The 18,077-nt window shown below is 45.7% G+C and overlaps 12 non-coding genes across 12 annotated transcripts; all 12 read left to right on the top strand.

Annotated features, from left to right (window-relative positions):
* The first annotated feature begins 350 nt into the window (after positions 1-350).
* On the top strand, positions 351-465 carry LOC147677551 (U5 spliceosomal RNA). The gene has a single exon (XR_015302772.1). It is a non-coding gene; the product is annotated as a U5 spliceosomal RNA (small nuclear RNA).
* Positions 466-5,784: 5,319 nt separating this feature from the next.
* Positions 5,785-5,899, top strand: LOC147677552 (U5 spliceosomal RNA). The gene has a single exon (XR_015302741.1). It is a non-coding gene; the product is annotated as a U5 spliceosomal RNA (small nuclear RNA).
* Positions 5,900-6,797: 898 nt separating this feature from the next.
* On the top strand, positions 6,798-6,912 carry LOC147677553 (U5 spliceosomal RNA). Its single transcript, XR_015302649.1, has one exon. It is a non-coding gene; the product is annotated as a U5 spliceosomal RNA (small nuclear RNA).
* An 897-nt stretch (positions 6,913-7,809) lies between these two features.
* Positions 7,810-7,924, top strand: LOC147677554 (U5 spliceosomal RNA). Its single transcript, XR_015302743.1, has one exon. It is a non-coding gene; the product is annotated as a U5 spliceosomal RNA (small nuclear RNA).
* An 898-nt stretch (positions 7,925-8,822) lies between these two features.
* Positions 8,823-8,937, top strand: LOC147677555 (U5 spliceosomal RNA). Its single transcript, XR_015303457.1, has one exon. It is a non-coding gene; the product is annotated as a U5 spliceosomal RNA (small nuclear RNA).
* An 897-nt stretch (positions 8,938-9,834) lies between these two features.
* Positions 9,835-9,949, top strand: LOC147677556 (U5 spliceosomal RNA). Its single transcript, XR_015302783.1, has one exon. It is a non-coding gene; the product is annotated as a U5 spliceosomal RNA (small nuclear RNA).
* Positions 9,950-10,847: 898 nt separating this feature from the next.
* Positions 10,848-10,962, top strand: LOC147677557 (U5 spliceosomal RNA). The gene has a single exon (XR_015302929.1). It is a non-coding gene; the product is annotated as a U5 spliceosomal RNA (small nuclear RNA).
* Positions 10,963-11,860: 898 nt separating this feature from the next.
* LOC147677558 (U5 spliceosomal RNA) lies at positions 11,861-11,976 on the top strand. Its single transcript, XR_015302941.1, has one exon. It is a non-coding gene; the product is annotated as a U5 spliceosomal RNA (small nuclear RNA).
* Positions 11,977-12,873: 897 nt separating this feature from the next.
* Positions 12,874-12,988, top strand: LOC147677559 (U5 spliceosomal RNA). Its single transcript, XR_015303459.1, has one exon. It is a non-coding gene; the product is annotated as a U5 spliceosomal RNA (small nuclear RNA).
* Positions 12,989-14,560: 1,572 nt separating this feature from the next.
* Positions 14,561-14,675, top strand: LOC147677560 (U5 spliceosomal RNA). Its single transcript, XR_015302731.1, has one exon. It is a non-coding gene; the product is annotated as a U5 spliceosomal RNA (small nuclear RNA).
* Positions 14,676-15,573: 898 nt separating this feature from the next.
* On the top strand, positions 15,574-15,688 carry LOC147677561 (U5 spliceosomal RNA). The gene has a single exon (XR_015303438.1). It is a non-coding gene; the product is annotated as a U5 spliceosomal RNA (small nuclear RNA).
* A 1,572-nt stretch (positions 15,689-17,260) lies between these two features.
* Positions 17,261-17,375, top strand: LOC147677562 (U5 spliceosomal RNA). The gene has a single exon (XR_015303424.1). It is a non-coding gene; the product is annotated as a U5 spliceosomal RNA (small nuclear RNA).
* Positions 17,376-18,077: the final 702 nt, after the last annotated feature.

The raw sequence follows: 18,077 nt of genomic DNA on the forward strand, positions 1-18,077 counted from the left end.
GGGATGGTGGGGAAAGCGTAAAATCGTTGGGGACGAAAGTCCTACAGTGCCACTTCAGTGAAAGCCTGATTCACGCTTCCCGTTCCCCTTGCCCAGCAGCCCCGACACCTCCTAATGAGCTGAGGTGTGTACAAAAAGAATTTGCATATTCCCAGGCAGACACTTGGAACTGCCCACCTTTTTGCTTTTCTGTGCTTTGAGCAGAGACTCTGAAGTTTGATCCTGTTTCCCTCACCGGCCTAGTTCTTGCCCTCTTTTTTAGAGGCTGCAAATACCTCTCAGGTCCTCACCCTCGCAATGATAGGGTCTTTGATCTGGTGCCTCTAACCCCCAGAGAGCCATATTCTAACTTACTCTGGTTTTTCTTCAAAATGAAAAAATCTTTCGCCTTTTACTAAAGATTTCCGTGGAGAGGAACATTTACGAGTTTATTCAATTTTTTTAAGCCTTACCACAGGTGAGGCTGTTTATCATTTGTTTAAAAGAAAAGCATTAAAAGTTGGGGAATATTTAGGAGTTGTCTGCTACTGTTATAAGGGAACATGAGCTTGGTGTTTTATTCCTGATCTCTCTGCTTGCTCATTTGCATAAGAGGGTGGTGATGAACAGAGTGTCTGAATTGAGCAGACTAATTTGCATACAGCCAGGTTCTGAAACTGGGATGGTGCGGTGAGCTAAAAAACGGTGTTGGATCTAGCCCTGATCTCTTGACTGGGTGAGAGCTTTCTGCTTAATTCAGAGACTCTGTCCCTCACCACCCCTTGTTGTAAATATTTTTGTCCACCCTAAGCGTGGAAGGGTATTCTCAGATGTGAGACCTTGCTCATTGCACCATCAGGATTCAAGCAAACCGGGCCGAAGACGGCTGTAATGCCAGAAACCGGTCCCCGGGAGCTTGTTTCCTTCCCAGTGTAAGAATTGGCTTTTGTAGTTTGGTTTGCCCGGTCCCCGGGAGCTTGTTTCCTTCCCAGTGTAAGAATTGGCTTTTGTAGTTTGGTTTGCCCTGTTCCCATCATGCACTGGGACAGGAACAGACTAATTTGTATACAGCCAGGTTCTGAAACTGGGATGGTGCAGTGAGCTAAAAAACGGTGTTGGATCTAGCCCTGATCTCTTGACGGGGTGAGAGCTTTCTGCTTATTTCAGAGACTCTGTCCCTCACCACCCCTTGTTGTAAATATTTTTGTCCACCCTAAGCGTGGAAGGGTATTCTCAGATGTGAGACCCTTGCTCATTGCACCATCAGGATTCAAGCAAACCGGGCCGAAGACGGCTGTAATGCCAGAAACCGGTCCCCGGGAGCTTGTTTCCTTCCCAGTGTAAGAATTGGCTTTTGTAGTTTGGTTTGCCCTGTTCCCATCATGCACTGGGACAGGAACAGACTAATTTGCATACAGCCAGGTTGTGAAACTGGGATGGTGCAGTGAGCTAAAAAACTTAGTTGGATCTAGCCCTGATCTCTTGACGGGGTGAGAGCTTTCTGCTTAATTCAGAGACTCTGTCCCTCACCACCCCTTGTTGTAAATATTTTTGTCCACCCTAAGCGTGGAAGGGTATTCTCAGATGTGAGACCCTTGCTCATTGCACCATCAGGATTCAAGCAAACCGGGCCAAAGACGGCTGTAATGCCAGAAACCGGTCCCCGGGAGCTTGTTTCCTTCCCAGTGTAAGAATTGGCTTTTGTAGTTTGGTTTGCCCTGTTCCCATCATGCACTGGGACAGGAACAGACTAATTTGCATACAGCCAGGTTCTGAAACTGGGATGGTGCAGTGAGCTAAAAAACGGTGTTGGATCTAGCCCTGATCTCTTGACGGGTTGAGAGCTTTCTGCTTAATTCAGAGACTCTGTCCCTCACCACCCCTTGTTGTAAATATTTTTGTCCACCCTAAGCGTGGAAGGGTATTCTCAGATGTGAGACCCTTGCTCATTGCACCATCAGGATTCAAGCAAACCGGGCCGAAGACGGCTGTAATGCCAGAAACTGGTCCCCGGGAGCTTGTTTCCTTCCCAGTGTAAGAATTGGCTTTTGTAGTTTGGTTTGCCCTGTTCCCATCATGCACTGGGACAGGAACAGACTAATTTGCATACAGCCAGGTTCTGAAACTGGGATGGTGCAGTGAGCTAAAAAACGGTGTTGGATCTAGCCCTGATCTCTTGACGGGGTGAGAGCTTTCTGCTTAATTCAGAGACTCTGTCCCTCACCACCCCTTGTTGTAAATATTTTTGTCCACCCTAAGCGTGGAAGGGTATTCTCAGATGTGAGACCCTTGCTCATTGCACCATCAGGATTCAAGCAAACCGGGCCGAAGACGGCTGTAATGCCAGAAACCGGTCCCCGGGAGCTTGTTTCCTTCCCAGTGTAAGAATTGGCTTTTGTAGTTTGGTTTGCCCTGTTCCCATCATGCACTGGGACAGGAACAGACTAATTTGCATACAGCCAGGTTCTGAAACTGGGATGGTGCAGTGAGCTAAAAAACGGTGTTGGATCTAGCCCTGATCTCTTGACGGGGTGAGAGCTTTCTGCTTAATTCAGAGACTCTGTCCCTCACCACCCCTTGTTGTAAATATTTTTGTCCACCCTAAGCGTGGAAGGGTATTCTCAGATGTGAGACCCTTGCTCATTGCACCATCAGGATTCAAGCAAACCGGGCCGAAGATGGCTGTAATGCCAGAAACCGGTCCCCGGGAGCTTGTTTCCTTCCCAGTGTAAGAATTGGCTTTTGTAGTTTGGTTTGCCCTGTTCCCATCATGCACTGGGACAGGAACAGACTAATTTGCATACAGCCAGGTTCTGAAACTGGGATGGTGCAGTGAGCTAAAAAACGGTGTTGGATCTAGCCCTGATCTCTTGACGGGGTGAGAGCTTTCTGCTTAATTCAGAGACTCTGTCCCTCACCACCCCTTGTTGTAAATATTTTTGTCCACCCTAAGCGTGGAAGGGTATTCTCAGATGTGAGACCCTTGCTCATTGCACCATCAGGATTCAAGCAAACCGGGCCGAAGACGGCTGTAATGCCAGAAACCGGTCCCCGGGAGCTTGTTTCCTTCCCAGTGTAAGAATTGGCTTTTGTAGTTTGGTTTGCCCTGTTCCCATCATGCACTGGGACAGGAACAGACTAATTTGCATACAGCCAGGTTCTGAAACTGGGATGGTGCAGTGAGCTAAAAAACGGTGTTGGATCTAGCCCTGATCTCTTGACGGGGTGAGAGCTTTCTGCTTAATTCAGAGACTCTGTCCCTCACCACCCCTTGTTGTAAATATTTTTGTCCACCCTAAGCGTGGAAGGGTATTCTCAGATGTGAGACCCTTGCTCATTGCACCATCAGGATTCAAGCAAACCGGGCCGAAGACGGCTGTAATGCCAGAAACCGGTCCCCGGGAGCTTGTTTCCTTCCCAGTGTAAGAATTGGCTTTTGTAGTTTGGTTTGCCCTGTTCCCATCATGCACTGGGACAGGAACAGACTAATTTGCATACAGCCAGGTTCTGAAACTGGGATGGTGCAGTGAGCTAAAAAACGGTGTTGGATCTAGCCCTGATCTCTTGACGGGGTGAGAGCTTTCTGCTTAATTCAGAGACTCTGTCCCTCACCACCCCTTGTTGTAAATATTTTTGTCCACCCTAAGCGTGGAAGGGTATTCTCAGATGTGAGACCCTTGCTCATTGCACCATCAGGATTCAAGCAAACCGGGCCGAAGACGGCTGTAATGCCAGAAACCGGTCCCCGGGAGCTTGTTTCCTTCCCAGTGTAAGAATTGGCTTTTGTAGTTTGGTTTGCCCTGTTCCCATCATGCACTGGGACAGGAACAGACTAATTTGCATACAGCCAGGTTCTGAAACTGGGATGGTGCAGTGAGTTTAAAAACGGTGTTGGATCTAGCCCTGATCTCTTGACGGGGTGAGAGCTTTCTGCTTAATTCAGAGACTCTGTCCCTCACCACCCCTTGTTGTAAATATTTTTGTCCACCCTAAGCGTGGAAGGGTATTCTCAGATGTGAGACCCTTGCTCATTGCACCATCAGGATTCAAGCAAACCGGGCCTAAGACGGCTGTAATGCCAGAAACCGGTCCCCGGGAGCTTGTTTCCTTCCCAGTGTAAGAATTGGCTTTTGTAGTTTGGTTTGCCCTGTTCCCATCATGCACTGGGACAGGAACAGACTAATTTGCATACAGCCAGGTTCTGAAACTGGGATGGTGCAGTGAGCTAAAAAACGGTGTTGGATCTAGCCCTGATCTCTTGACGGGGTGAGAGCTTTCTGCTTAATTCAGAGACTCTGTCCCTCACCACCCCTTGTTGTAAATATTTTTGTCCACCCTAAGCGTGGAAGGGTATTCTCAGATGTGAGACCCTTGCTCATTGCACCATCAGGATTCAAGCAAACCGGGTCGAAGACGGCTGTAATGCCAGAAACCGGTCCCCGGGAGCTTGTTTCCTTCCCAGTGTAAGAATTGGCTTTTGTAGTTTGGTTTGCCCTGTTCCCATCATGCACTGGGACAGGAACAGACTAATTTGCATACAGCCAGGTTCTGAAACTGGGATGGTGCAGTGAGCTAAAAAACGGTGTTGGATCTAGCCCTGATCTCTTGACGGGGTGAGAGCTTTCTGCTTAATTCAGAGACTCTGTCCCTCACCACCCCTTGTTGTAAATATTTTTGTCCACCCTAAGCGTGGAAGGGTATTCTCAGATGTGAGACCCTTGCTCATTGCACCATTAGGATTCAAGCAAACCGGGCCTAAGACGGCTGTAATGCCAGAAACCGGTCCCCGGGAGCTTGTTTCCTTCCCAGTGTAAGAATTGGCTTTTGTAGTTTGGTTTGCCCTGTTCCCATCATGCACTGGGACAGGAACAGACTAATTTGCATACAGCCAGGTTCTGAAACTGGGATGGTGCAGTGAGCTAAAAAACGGTGTTGGATCTAGCCCTGATCTCTTGACGGGGTGAGAGCTTTCTGCTTAATTCAGAGACTCTGTCCCTCACCACCCCTTGTTGTAAATATGCTCATTTGCATAGACAGAGTGTAGGAGAGGTGCATCATGGGAAAGAGCTTGGGCAGTGCATGAGATTGCTTTTCCTTGACTATCTTGAAACTGCACGATAGCAGGCAGTGTATTTTCTCTTTTCTCAACATTCCTGCTGCCAGAGGCCAGACGTCACTCTCCTTTTAAAAGGTGGCACCGAGAGTCATGCTGCGCTTTTCATAGGGCTTGCCTGTTATTTGTGCCCGTTAGGGGTGCCCTTAGAGGGTGGCCAATCCTGAGTCAGATTCCTCTCAGGTACACTTGAAGGGGCTCGCTTGTCTTGTTTCATGTGCCTCCAGCCTAGACAGATCTATACTTATATATTCAGCTTTAATGAAAATACGTGTGAAAAAGGGACTTAAAGTGCATGGCTATTTGCATAGAACAGTGGTGGCTCACAGCCTATCGATTGGAGGGATGGTGGGGAAAGCGTAAAATCGTTGGGGACGAAAGTCCTACAGTGCCACTTCAGTGAAAGCCTGATTCACGCTTCCCGTTCCCCTTGCCCAGCAGCCCCGACACCTCCTAATGAGCTGAGGTGTGTACAAAAAGAATTTGCATATTCCCAGGCAGACACTTGGAACTGCCCACCTTTTTGCTTTTCTGTGCTTTGAGCAGAGACTCTGAAGTTTGATCCTGTTTCCCTCACCGGCCTAGTTCTTGCCCTCTTTTTTAGAGGCTGCAAATACCTCTCAGGTCCTCACCCTCGCAATGATAGGGTCTTTGATCTGGTGCCTCTAACCCCCAGAGAGCCATATTCTAACTTACTCTGGTTTCTCTTCAAAACGAAAAAATCTTTCGCCTTTTACTAAAGATTTCCGTGGAGAGGAACATTGATGAGTTTATTCAATTTTTTTAATCCTTACCACAGGTGAGGCTGTTTATCATTTGTTTAAAAGAAAAGCATTAGAAGTTGGGGAATATTTAGGAGTTGTCTGCTACTGTTATAAGGGAACATGAGTTTGGTGTTTTATTCCTGAACTCTCTGCTTGCTCATTTGCATAGACAGAGTGTAGGAGAGGTGCATCATGGGAAAGAGCTTGGGCAGTGCATGAGATTGCTTTTCCTTGACTATCTTGAAACTGCACGATAGCAGGCAGTGTATTTTCTCTTTTCTCAACATTCCTGCTGCCAGAGGCCAGACGTCACTCTCCTTTTAAAAGGTGGCACCAAGAGTCATGCTGCGCTTTTCATAGGGCTTGCCCGTTAGTTGTGCCCATTAGGGGTGCCCTTAGAGGGTGGCCAATCCTGAGTCAGATTCCTCTCAGGTACACTTGAAGGGGCTCGTTTGTCTTGTTTCATGTGCCTCCAGCCTAGACAGATCTATACTTATATATTCAGCTTTAATGAAAATACGTGTGAAAAAGGGACTTAAAGTGCATGGCTATTTGCATAGAACAGTGGTGGCTCACAGCCTATCGATTGGAGGGATGGTGGGGAAAGCGTAAAATCGTTGGGGACGAAAGTCCTACAGTGCCACTTCAGTGAAAGCCTGATTCACGCTTCCCGTTCCCCTTGCCCAGCAGCCCCGACACCTCCTAATGAGCAGAGGTGTGTACAAAAAGAATTTGCATATTCCCAGGCAGACACTTGGAACTGCCCACCTTTTTGCTTTTCTGTGCTTTGAGCAGAGACTCTGAAGTTTGATCCTGTTTCCCTCACCGGCCTAGTTCTTGCCCTCTTTTTTAGAGGCTGCAAATACCTCTCAGGTCCTCACCCTCGCAATGATAGGGTCTTTGATCTGGTGCCTCTAACCCCCAGAGAGCCATATTCTAACTTACTCTGGTTTCTCTTCAAAATGAAAAAATCTTTCGCCTTTTACTAAAGATTTCCGTGGAGAGGAACATTTACGAGTTTATTCAATTTTTTTAAGCCTTACCACAGGTGAGGCTGTTTATCATTTGTTTAAAAGAAAAGCATTAGAAGTTGGAAATATTTAGGAGTTGTCTGCTACTGTTATAAGGGAACATGAGCTTGGTGTTTTATTCCTGATCTCTCTGCTTGCTCATTTGCATAGACAGAGTGTAGGAGAGGTGCATCATGGGAAAGAGCTTGGGCAGTGCATGAGATTGCTTTTCCTTGACTATCTTGAAACTGCACGATAGCAGGCAGTGTATTTTCTCTTTTCTCAACATTCCTGCTGCCAGAGGCCAGACGTCACTCTCCTTTTAAAAGGTGGCACCAAGAGTCATGCTGCGCTTTTCATAGGGCTTGCCCGTTATTTGTGCACGTTAGGGGTGCCCTTAGAGGGTGGCCAATCCTGAGTCAGATTCCTCTCAGGTACACTTGAAGGGGCTCGCTTGTCTTGTTTCATGTGCCTCCAGCCTAGACAGATCTATACTTATATATTCAGCTTTAATGAAAATACGTGTGAAAAAGGGACTTAAAGTGCATGGCTATTTGCATAGAACAGTGCTGGCTCACAGCCTATCGATTGGAGGGATGGTGGGGAAAGCGTAAAATCGTTGGGGACGAAAGTCCTACAGTGCCACTTCAGTGAAAGCCTGATTCACACTTCCCGTTCCCCTTGCCCAGCAGCCCCGACACCTCCTAATGAGCTGAGGTGTGTACAAAAAGAATTTGCATATTCCCAGGCAGACACTTGGAACTGCCCACCTTTTTGCTTTTCTGTGCTTTGAGCAGAGACTCTGAAGTTTGATCCTGTTTCCCTCACCGGCCTAGTTCTTGCCCTCTTTTTTAGAGGCTGCAAATACCTCTCAGGTCCTCACCCTCGCAATGATAGGGTCTTTGATCTGGTGCCTCTAACCCCCAGAGAGCCATATTCTAACTTACTCTGGTTTCTCTTCAAAACGAAAAAATCTTTCGCCTTTTACTAAAGATTTCCGTGGAGAGGAACATTTACAAGTTTATTCAATTTTTTTAAGCCTTACCACAGGTGAGGCTGTTTATCATTTGTTTAAAAGAAAAGCATTAGAAGTTGGGGAATATTTAGGAGTTGTCTGCTACTGTTATAAGGGAACATGAGCTTGGTGTTTTATTCCTGATCTCTCTGCTTGCTCATTTGCATAGACAGAGTGTAGGAGAGGTGCATCATGGGAAAGAGCTTGGGCAGTGCATGAGATTGCTTTTCCTTGACTATCTTGAAACTGCACGATAGCAGGCAGTATATTTTCTCTTTTCTCAACATTCCTGCTGCCAGAGGCCAGACGTCACTCTCCTTTTAAGAGGTGGCACCAAGACTCATGCTGCGCTTTTCATAGGTCTTGCCCGTTATTTGTGCCTGTTAGAGGTGCCCTTAGAGGGTGGCCCATCCTGAGTCAGATTCCTCTCAGGTACACTTGAAGGGGCTCGTTAGTCTTGTTTCATGTGCCTCCAGCCTAGACAGATATATACTTATATATTCAGCTTTAATGAAAATACTTGTGAAAAAGGGACTTAAAGTGCATGGCTATTTGCATAGAACAGTGGTGGCTCACAGCCTATCGATTGGAGGGATGGTGGGGAAAGCGTAAAATCGTTGGGGACGAAAGTCCAACAGTGCCACTTCAGTTAAAGCCTGATTCATGCTTCCCGTTCCCCTTGCCCAGCAGCCCCGACACCTCCTAATGAGCTGAGGTGTGTACAAAAAGAATTTGCATATTCCCAGGCAGACACTTGGAACTGCCCACCTTTTTGCTTTTCTGTGCTTTGAGCAGAGACTCTGAAGTTTGATCCTGTTTCCCTCACCGGCCTAGTTCTTGCCCTCTTTTTTAGAGGCTTCAAATACCTCTCAGGTCCTCACCCTCGCAATGATAGGGTCTTTGATCTGGTGCCTCTAACCCCCAGAGAGCCATATTCTAACTTACTTTGGTTTCTCTTCAAAACGAAAAAATCTTTCGCCTTTTACTAAAGATTTCCGTGGAGAGGAACATTTACGAGTTTATTCAATTTTTTTAAGCCTTATCACAGGTGAGGCTGTTTATCATTTGTTTAAAAGAAAAGCATTAGAAGTTGGGGAATATTTAGGAGTTGTCTGCTACTGTTATAAGGGAACATGAGCTTGGTGTTTTATTCCTGATCTCTTTGCTTGCTCATTTGCATAGACAGAGTGTAGGAGAGGTGCATCATGGGAAAGAGCTTGGGCAGTGCATGAGATTGCTTTTCCTTGACTATCTTGAAACTGCACGATAGCAGGCAGTGTATTTTCTCTTTTCTCAACATTCCTGCTGCCAGAGGCCAGACGTCACTCTCCTTTTAAAAGGTGGCACCAAGAGTCATGCTGCGCTTTTCATAGGGCTTGCCCGTTATTTGTGCCCATTAGGGGTGCCCTTAGAGGGTGGCCAATCCTGAGTCAGATTCCTCTCAGGTACACTTGAAGGGGCTCGTTTGTCTTGTTTCATGTGCCTCCAGCCTAGACAGATCTATACTTATATATTCAGCTTTAATGAAAATACGTGTGAAAAAGGGACTTAAAGTGCATGGCTATTTGCATAGAACAGTGGTGGCTCACAGCCTATCGATTGGAGGGATGGTGGGGAAAGCGTAAAATCGTTGGGGACGAAAGTCCTACAGTGCCACTTCAGTTAAAGCCTGATTCACGCTTCCCGTTCCCCTTGCCCAGCAGCCCGACACCTCCTAATGAGCTGAGGTGTGTACAAAAAGAATTTGCATATTCCCAGACAGACACTTGGAACTGTCCACCTTTTTGCTTTTCTGTGCTTTGAGCAGAGACTCTGAAGTTTGATCCTGTTTCCCTCACCGGCCTAGTTCTTGCCTTCTTTTTTAGAGGCTGCAAATACCTCTCAGGTCCTCACCCTCGCAATGATAGGGTCTTTGATCTGGTGCCTCTAACCCCCAGAGAGCCATATTCTAACTTACTCTGGTTTCTCTTCAAAACGAAAAAATCTTTCGCCTTTTACTAAAGATTTCGGTGGAGAGGAACATTTACGAGTTTATTCAATTTTTTTAAGCCTTACCACAGGTGAGGCTGTTTATCATTTGTTTAAAAGAAAAGCATTAGAAGTTGGGGAATATTTAGGAGTTGTCTGCTACTGTTATAAGGGAACATGAGCTTGGTGTTTTATTCCTGATCTCTCTGCTTGCTCATTTGCATAGACAGAGTGTAGGAGAGGTGCATCATGGGAAAGAGCTTGGGCAGTGCATGAGATTGCTTTTCCTTGACTATCTTGAAACTGCACGATAGCAGGCAGTGTATTTTCTCTTTTCTCAACATTCCTGCTGCCAGAGGCCAGACGTCACTCTCCTTTTAAAAGGTGGCACCAAGAGTCATGCTGCGCTTTTCATAGGGCTTGCCCGTTATTTGTGCACGTTAGGGGTGCCCTTAGAGGGTGGCCAATCCTGAGTCAGATTCCTCTCAGGTACCCTTGAAGGGGCTCGCTTGTCTTGTTTCATGTGCCTCCAGCCTAGACAGATCTATACTTATATATTCAGCTTTAATGAAAATACGTGTGAAAAAGGGACTTAAAGTGCATGGCTATTTGCATAGAACAGTGCTGGCTCAGAGCCTATCGATTGGAGGGATGATGGGGAAAGCGTAAAATCGTTGGGGACGAAAGTCCTACAGTGCCACTTCAGTTAAAGCCTGATTCACGCTTCCCGTTCCCCTTGCCCAGCAGCCCCGACACCTCCTAATGAGCTGAGGTGTGTACAAAAAGAATTTGCATATTCCTAGACAGACACTTGGAACTGTCCACCTTTTTGCTTTTCTGTGCTTTGAGCAGAGACTCTGAAGTTTGATCCTGTTTCCCTCACCGGCCTAGTTCTTGCCCTCTTTTTTAGAGGCTGCAAATACCTCTCAGGTCCTCACCCTCGCAATGATAGGGTCTTTGATCTGGTGCCTCTAACCCCCAGAGAGCCATATTCTAACTTACTATGGTTTCTCTTCAAAATGAATAAATCTTTTGCCCTTTACTAAAGATTTCCGTGGAGAGGAACATTTACGAGTTTATTCAATTTTTTTAAGCCTTACCACAGGTGAGGCTGTTTATCATTTGTTTAAAAGAAAAGCATTAGAAGTTGGGGAATATTTAGGAGTTGTCTGCTACTGTTATAAGGGAACATGAGCTTGGTGTTTTATTCCTGATCTCTCTGCTTGCTCATTTGCATAGACAGAGTGTAGGAGAGGTGCATCATGGGAAAGAGCTTGGGCAGTGCATGAGATTGCTTTTCCTTGACTATCTTGAAACTGCACGATAGCAGGCAGTGTATTTTCTCTTTTCTCAACATTCCTGCTGCCAGAGGCCAGACGTCACTCTCCTTTTAAAAGGTGGCACCGAGAGTCATGCTGCGCTTTTCATAGGGCTTGCCTGTTATTTGTGCCCGTTAGGGGTGCCCTTAGAGGGTGGCCAATCCTGAGTCAGATTCCTCTCAGGTACACTTGAAGGGGCTCGTTTGTCTTGTTTCATGTGCCTCCAGCCTAGACAGATCTATACTTATATATTCAGCTTTAATGAAAATACGTGTGAAAAAGGGACTTAAAGTGCATGGCTATTTGCATAGAACAGTGGTGGCTCACAGCCTATCGATTGGAGGGATGGTGGGGAAAGCGTAAAATCGTTGGGGACGAAAGTCCTACAGTGCCACTTCAGTTAAAGCCTGATTCACGCTTCCCGTTCCCCTTGCCCAGCAGCCCCGACACCTCTTAATGAGCTGAGGTGTGTACAAAAAGAATTTGCATATTCCCAGACAGACACTTGGAACTGTCCACCTTTTTGCTTTTCTGTGCTTTGAGCAGAGACTCTGAAGTTTGATCCTGTTTCCCTCACCGGCCTAGTTCTTGCCCTCTTTTTTAGAGGCTGCAAATACCTCTCAGGTCCTCACCCTCGCAATGATAGGGTCTTTGATCTGGTGCCTCTAACCCCCAGAGAGCCATATTCTAACTTACTCTGGTTTCTCTTCAAAATGAAAAAAATCTTTCGCCTTTTACTAAAGATTTCCGTGGAGAGGAACATTTACAAGTTTATTCAATTTTTTTAAGCCTTACCACAGGTGAGGCTGTTTATCATTTGTTTAAAAGAAAAGCATTAGAAGTTGGGGAATATCTAGAAGTTGTCTGCTACTGTTTTTAGGGAACATGAGCTTGGTGTTTTATTCCTGATCTCTCTGCTTGCTCATTTGCATAGACAGAGTGTAGGAGAGGTGCATCATGGGAAAGAGCTTGGGCAGTGCATGAGATTGCTTTTCCTTGACTATCTTGAAACTGCACGATAGCAGGCAGTATATTTTCTCTTTTCTCAACATTCCTGCTGCCAGAGGCCAGACGTCACTCTCCTTTTAAGAGGTGTCCCCAAGACTCATGCTGCGCTTTTCATAGGTCTTGCCCGTTATTTGTGCCTGTTAGAGGTGCCCTTAGAGGGTGGCCCATCCTGAGTCAGATTCCTCTCAGGTACACTTGAAGGGGCTCGTTAGTCTTGTTTCATGTGCCTCCAGCCTAGACAGATATATACTTATATATTCAGCTTTAATGAAAATACGTGTGAAAAAGGGACTTAAGTGCATGGCTATTTGCATAGAACAGTGGTGGCTCACAGCCTATCGATTGGAGGGATGGTGGGGAAAGCGTAAAATCGTTGGGGACGAAAGTCCTACAGTATCACTTCAGTTAAAGCCTGATTCATGCTTCCCGTTCCCCTTGCCCAGCAGCCCCGACACCTCCTAATGAGCTGAGGTGTGTACAAAAAGAATTTGCATATTCCCAGGCAGACACTTGGAACTGCCCACCTTTTTGCTTTTCTGTGCTTTGAGCAGAGACTCTGAAGTTTGATCCTGTTTCCCTCACCGGCCTAGTTCTTGCCCTCTTTTTTAGAGGCTTGAAATACCTCTCAGGTCCTCTCCCTCGCAATGATAGGGTCTTTGATCTGGTGCCTCTAACCCCCAGAGAGCCATATTCTAACTTACTTTGGTTTCTCTTCAAAACGAAAAAATCTTTCGCCTTTTACTAAAGATTTCCGTGGAGAGGAACATTTACGAGTTTATTCAATTTTTTTAAGCCTTATCACAGGTGAGGCTGTTTATCATTTGTTTAAAAGAAAAGCATTAGAAGTTGGGGAATATTTAGGAGTTGTCTGCTACTGTTATAAGGGAACATGAGCTTGGTGTTTTATTCCTGATCTCTTTGCTTGCTCATTTGCATAGACAGAGTGTAGGAGAGGTGCATCATGGGAAAGAGCTTGGGCAGTGCATGAGATTGCTTTTCCTTGACTATCTTGAAACTGCACGATAGCAGGCAGTGTATTTTCTCTTTTCTCAACATTCCTGCTGCCAGAGGCCAGACGTCACTCTCCTTTTAAAAGGTGGCACCAAGAGTCATGCTGCGCTTTTTATCTTGAAACTGCATGACAGCAGGCAGTGTATTTTCTCTTTTCTCAACATTCCTGCTGCCAGAGGCCAGACGTCACTCTCCTTTTAAAAGGTGGCACCAAGAGTCATGCTGCGCTTTTCTTAGGGCTTGCCCGTTATTTGTGCACGTTAGGGGTGCCCTTAGAGGGTGGCCAATCCTGAGTCAGATTCCTCTCAGGTACACTTGAAGGGGCTCGCTTGTCTTGTTTCATGTGCCTCCAGCCTAGACAGATCTATACTTATATATTCAGCTTTAATGAAAATACGTGTGAAAAAGGGACTTAAAGTGCATGGCTATTTGCATATAACAGTGGTGGCTCACAGCCTATCGATTGGAGGGATGTTGGGGAAAGCGTAAAATCGTTGGGGACGAAAGTCCTACAGTGCCACTTCAGTTAAAGCCTGATTCACGCTTCCTGTTCCCCTTGCCCAGCAGCCCCGACACCTCCTAATGAGCTGAGGTGTGTACAAAAAGAATTTGCATATTCCCAGGCAGACACTTGGAACTGCCCACCTTTTTGCTTTTCTGTGCTTTGAGCAGAGACTCTGAAGTTTTATCCTGTTTCCCTCACCGGCCTAGGGGCATATTATCAAGGGGGTTAATCTCCGCTTTTTTGGCTTTAAAAGCCAAGAAAGCAGGGATAAAATTATCTCCCTATTACCTAGCTGTCGCTAACACCAGTTACCAACAGCTAGTAGGAGATAGCGACCATCTTGGGCCCCACTTTGCATGTCAGTGATATTTATCACTAATGACATGCAAAGTGGGCGTGCCAAGATGTTAGCGACTGGAAACAGTCGCTAACATCACTATCTCCTATTACCAACTTTTGGAGATATTCGAGCTAAGTGCGAATATCTCCAAAAGCTAACACCTGCCCTGAGCAGTTCTTAGCCATGTTATCCAATGGGAGGTGGATAACATGGCTAAGAGCATTAGCTCGGTAATGCATGAATATCACTGACTTTTCAGCGATATTCATGCATTGCGGCCGATTTTTATCACATTTGCGATAAACCTTGGTAATACCAAGGTTTATTTGCGATAAAAATCGCTGCAGCTTAGCGGTAAATGTTTGTCTCTAACCAAGCAATAGCGATAATTATCGCTATTGCTTGGTAATATGCCCCCTAGTTCTTGCCCTCTTTTTTAGAGGCTGCAAATACCTCTCAGGTCCTCACCCTCGCAATGATAGGGTCTTTGATCTGGTGCCTCTAACCCCCAGAGAGCCATATTCTAACTTACTCTGGTTTCTCTTCAAAACGAAAAAATCTTTCGCCTTTTACTAAAGATTTCCATGGAGAGGAACATTTACGAGTTTATTCAATTTTTTTAAGCCTTACCACAGGTGAGGCTGTTTATCATTTGTTTAAAAGAAAAGCATTAGAAGTTGGGGAATATCTAGGAGTTGTCTGCTACTGTTTTTAGGGAACATGAGCTTGGTGTTTTATTCCTGATCTCTCTGCTTGCTCATTTGCATAGACAGAGTGTAGGAGAGGTGCATCATGGGAAAGAGCTTGGGCAGTGCATGAGATTGCTTTTCCTTGACTATCTTGAAACTGCACGATAGCAGGCAGTATATTTTCTCTTTTCTCAACATTCCTGCTGCCAGAGGCCAGACATCAATCTCCTTTTAAAAGGTGGCACCAAGACTCATGCTGCGCTTTTCATAGGTCTTGCCCGTTATTTGTGCCTGTTAGAGGTGCCCTTAGATGGTGGCCCATCCTGAGTCAGATTCCTCTCAGGTACACTTGAAGGGGCTCGTTTCTCTTGTTTCATGTGCCTCCAACCTAGACAGATCTATACTTATATATTCAGCTTTAATGAAAATACGTGTGAAAAAGGGACTTAAAGTGCATGGCTATTTGCATAGAACAGTGGTGGCTCACAGCCTATCGATTGGAGGGATGGTGGGGAAAGCGTAAAATCGTTGGGGACGAAAGTCCTACAGTATCACTTCAGTTAAAGCCTGATTCATGCTTCCCGTTCCCCTTGCCCAGCAGCCCCGACACCTCCTAATGAGCTGAGGTGTGTACAAAAAGAATTTGCATATTCCCAGGCAGACACTTGGAACTGCCCACCTTTTTGCTTTTCTGTGCTTTGAGCAGAGACTCTGAAGTTTGATCCTGTTTCCCTCACCGGCCTAGTTCTTGCCCTCTTTTTTAGAGGCTTCAAATACCTCTCAGGTCCTCACCCTCGCAATGATAGGGTCTTTGATCTGGTGCCTCTAACCCCCAGAGAGCCATATTCTAACTTACTTTGGTTTCTCTTCAAATCGAAAAAATCTTTCGCCTTTTACTAAAGATTTCCGTGGAGAGGAACATTTATGAGTTTATTCAATTTTTTTAAGCCTTATCACAGGTGAGGCTGTTTATCATTTGTTTAAAAGAAAAGCATTAGAAGTTGGGGAATATTTAGGAGTTGTCTGCTACTGTTATAAGGGAACATGAGCTTGGTGTTTTATTCCTGATCTCTTTGCTTGCTCATTTGCATAGACAGAGTGTAGGAGAGGTGCATCATGGGAAAGAGCTTGGGCAGTGCATGAGATTGCTTTTCCTTGACTATCTTGAAACTGCACGATAGCAGGCAGTGTATTTTCTCTTTTCTCAACATTCCTGCTGCCAGAGGCCAGACGTCACTCTCCTTTTAAAAGGTGGCACCAAGAGTCATGCTGCGCTTTTTATCTTGAAACTGCATGACAGCAGGCAGTGTATTTTCTCTTTTCTCAACATTCCTGCTGCCAGAGGCCAGACGTCACTCTCCTTTTAAAAGGTGGCACCAAGAGTCATGCTGCGCTTTTCTTAGGGCTTGCCCGTTATTTGTGCACGTTAGGGGTGCCCTTAGAGGGTGGCCAATCCTGAGTCAGATTCCTCTCAGGTACACTTGAAGGGGCTCGCTTGTCTTGTTTCATGTGCCTCCAGCCTAGACAGATCTATACTTATATATTCAGCTTTAATGAAAATACGTGTGAAAAAGGGACTTAAAGTGCATGGCTATTTGCATATAACAGTGGTGGCTCACAGCCTATCGATTGGAGGGATGTTGGGGAAAGCGTAAAATCGTTGGGGACGAAAGTCCTACAGTGCCACTTCAGTTAAAGCCTGATTCACGCTTCCTGTTCCCCTTGCCCAGCAGCCCCGACACCTCCTAATGAGCTGAGGTGTGTACAAAAAGAATTTGCATATTCCCAGGCAGACACTTGGAACTGCCCACCTTTTTGCTTTTCTGTGCTTTGAGCAGAGACTCTGAAGTTTTATCCTGTTTCCCTCACCGGCCTAGGGGCATATTATCAAGGGGGTTAATCTCCGCTTTTTTGGCTTTAAAAGCCAAGAAAGCAGGGATAAAATTATCTCCCTATTACCTAGCTGTCGCTAACACCAGTTACCAACAGCTAGTAGGAGATAGCGACCATCTTGGGCCCCACTTTGCATGTCAGTGATATTTATCACTAATGACATGCAAAGTGGGCGTGCCAAGATGTTAGCGACTGGAAACAGTCGCTAACATCACTATCTCCTATTACCAACTTTTGGAGATATTCGAGCTAAGCGCGAATATCTCCAAAAGCTAACACCTGCCCTGAGCAGTTCTTAGCCATGTTATCCAATGGGAGGTGGATAACATGGCTAAGAGCATTAGCTCGGTAATGCATGAATATCACTGACTTTTCAGCGATATTCATGCATTGCGGCCGATTTTTATCGCATTTGCGATAAACCTTGGTAATACCAAGGTTTATTTGCGATAAAAATCGCTGCAGCTTAGCGGTAAATGTTTGTCTCTAACCAAGCAATAGCGATAATTATCGCTATTGCTTGGTAATATGCCCCCTAGTTCTTGCCCTCTTTTTTAGAGGCTGCAAATACCTCTCAGGTCCTCACCCTCGCAATGATAGGGTCTTTGATCTGGTGCCTCTAACCCCCAGAGAGCCATATTCTAACTTACTCTGGTTTCTCTTCAAAACGAAAAAATCTTTCGCCTTTTACTAAAGATTTCCGTGGAGAGGAACATTTACGAGTTTATTCAATTTTTTTAAGCCTTACCACAGGTGAGGCTGTTTATCATTTGTTTAAAAGAAAAGCATTAGAAGTTGGGGAATATCTAGGAGTTGTCAGCTACTGTTTTTAGGGAACATGAGCTTGGTGTTTTATTCCTGATCTCTCTGCTTGCTCATTTGCATAGACAGAGTGTAGGAGAGGTGCATCATGGGAAAGAGCTTGGGCAGTGCATGAGATTGCTTTTCCTTGACTATCTTGAAACTGCACGATAGCAGGCAGTGTATTTTCTCTTTTCTCAACATTCCTGCTGCCAGAGGCCAGACGTCACTCTCCTTTTAAAAGGTGGCACCAAGAGTCATGCTGCGCTTTTCATAGGGCTTGTCCGTTATTTGTGCACGTTAGGGGTGCCCTTAGAGGGTGGCCAATCCTGAGTCAAATTCCTCTCAGGTACACTTAAAGGGGCTCGCTTGTCTTGTTTCATGTGCCTCCAGCCTAGACAGATCTATACTTATATATTCAGCTTTAATGAAAATACGTGTGAAAAAGGGACTTAAAGTGCATGGCTATTTGCATAGAACAGTGCTGGCTCACAGCCTATCGATTGGAGGGATGGTGGGGACGAAAGTCCTACAGTGCCACTTCAGTTAAAGCCTGATTCACGCTTCCCGTTCCCCTTGCCCAGCAGCCCCGACACCTCCTAATGAGCTGAGGTGTGTACAAAAAGAATTTGCATATTCCTAGACAGACACTTGGAACTGTC

The sequence above is a fragment of the Lissotriton vulgaris genome, chromosome 12 (assembly GCF_964263255.1).
Source record: "Lissotriton vulgaris chromosome 12, aLisVul1.2, whole genome shotgun sequence".
Taxonomy (NCBI): Eukaryota; Metazoa; Chordata; class Amphibia; order Caudata; family Salamandridae; genus Lissotriton; species Lissotriton vulgaris.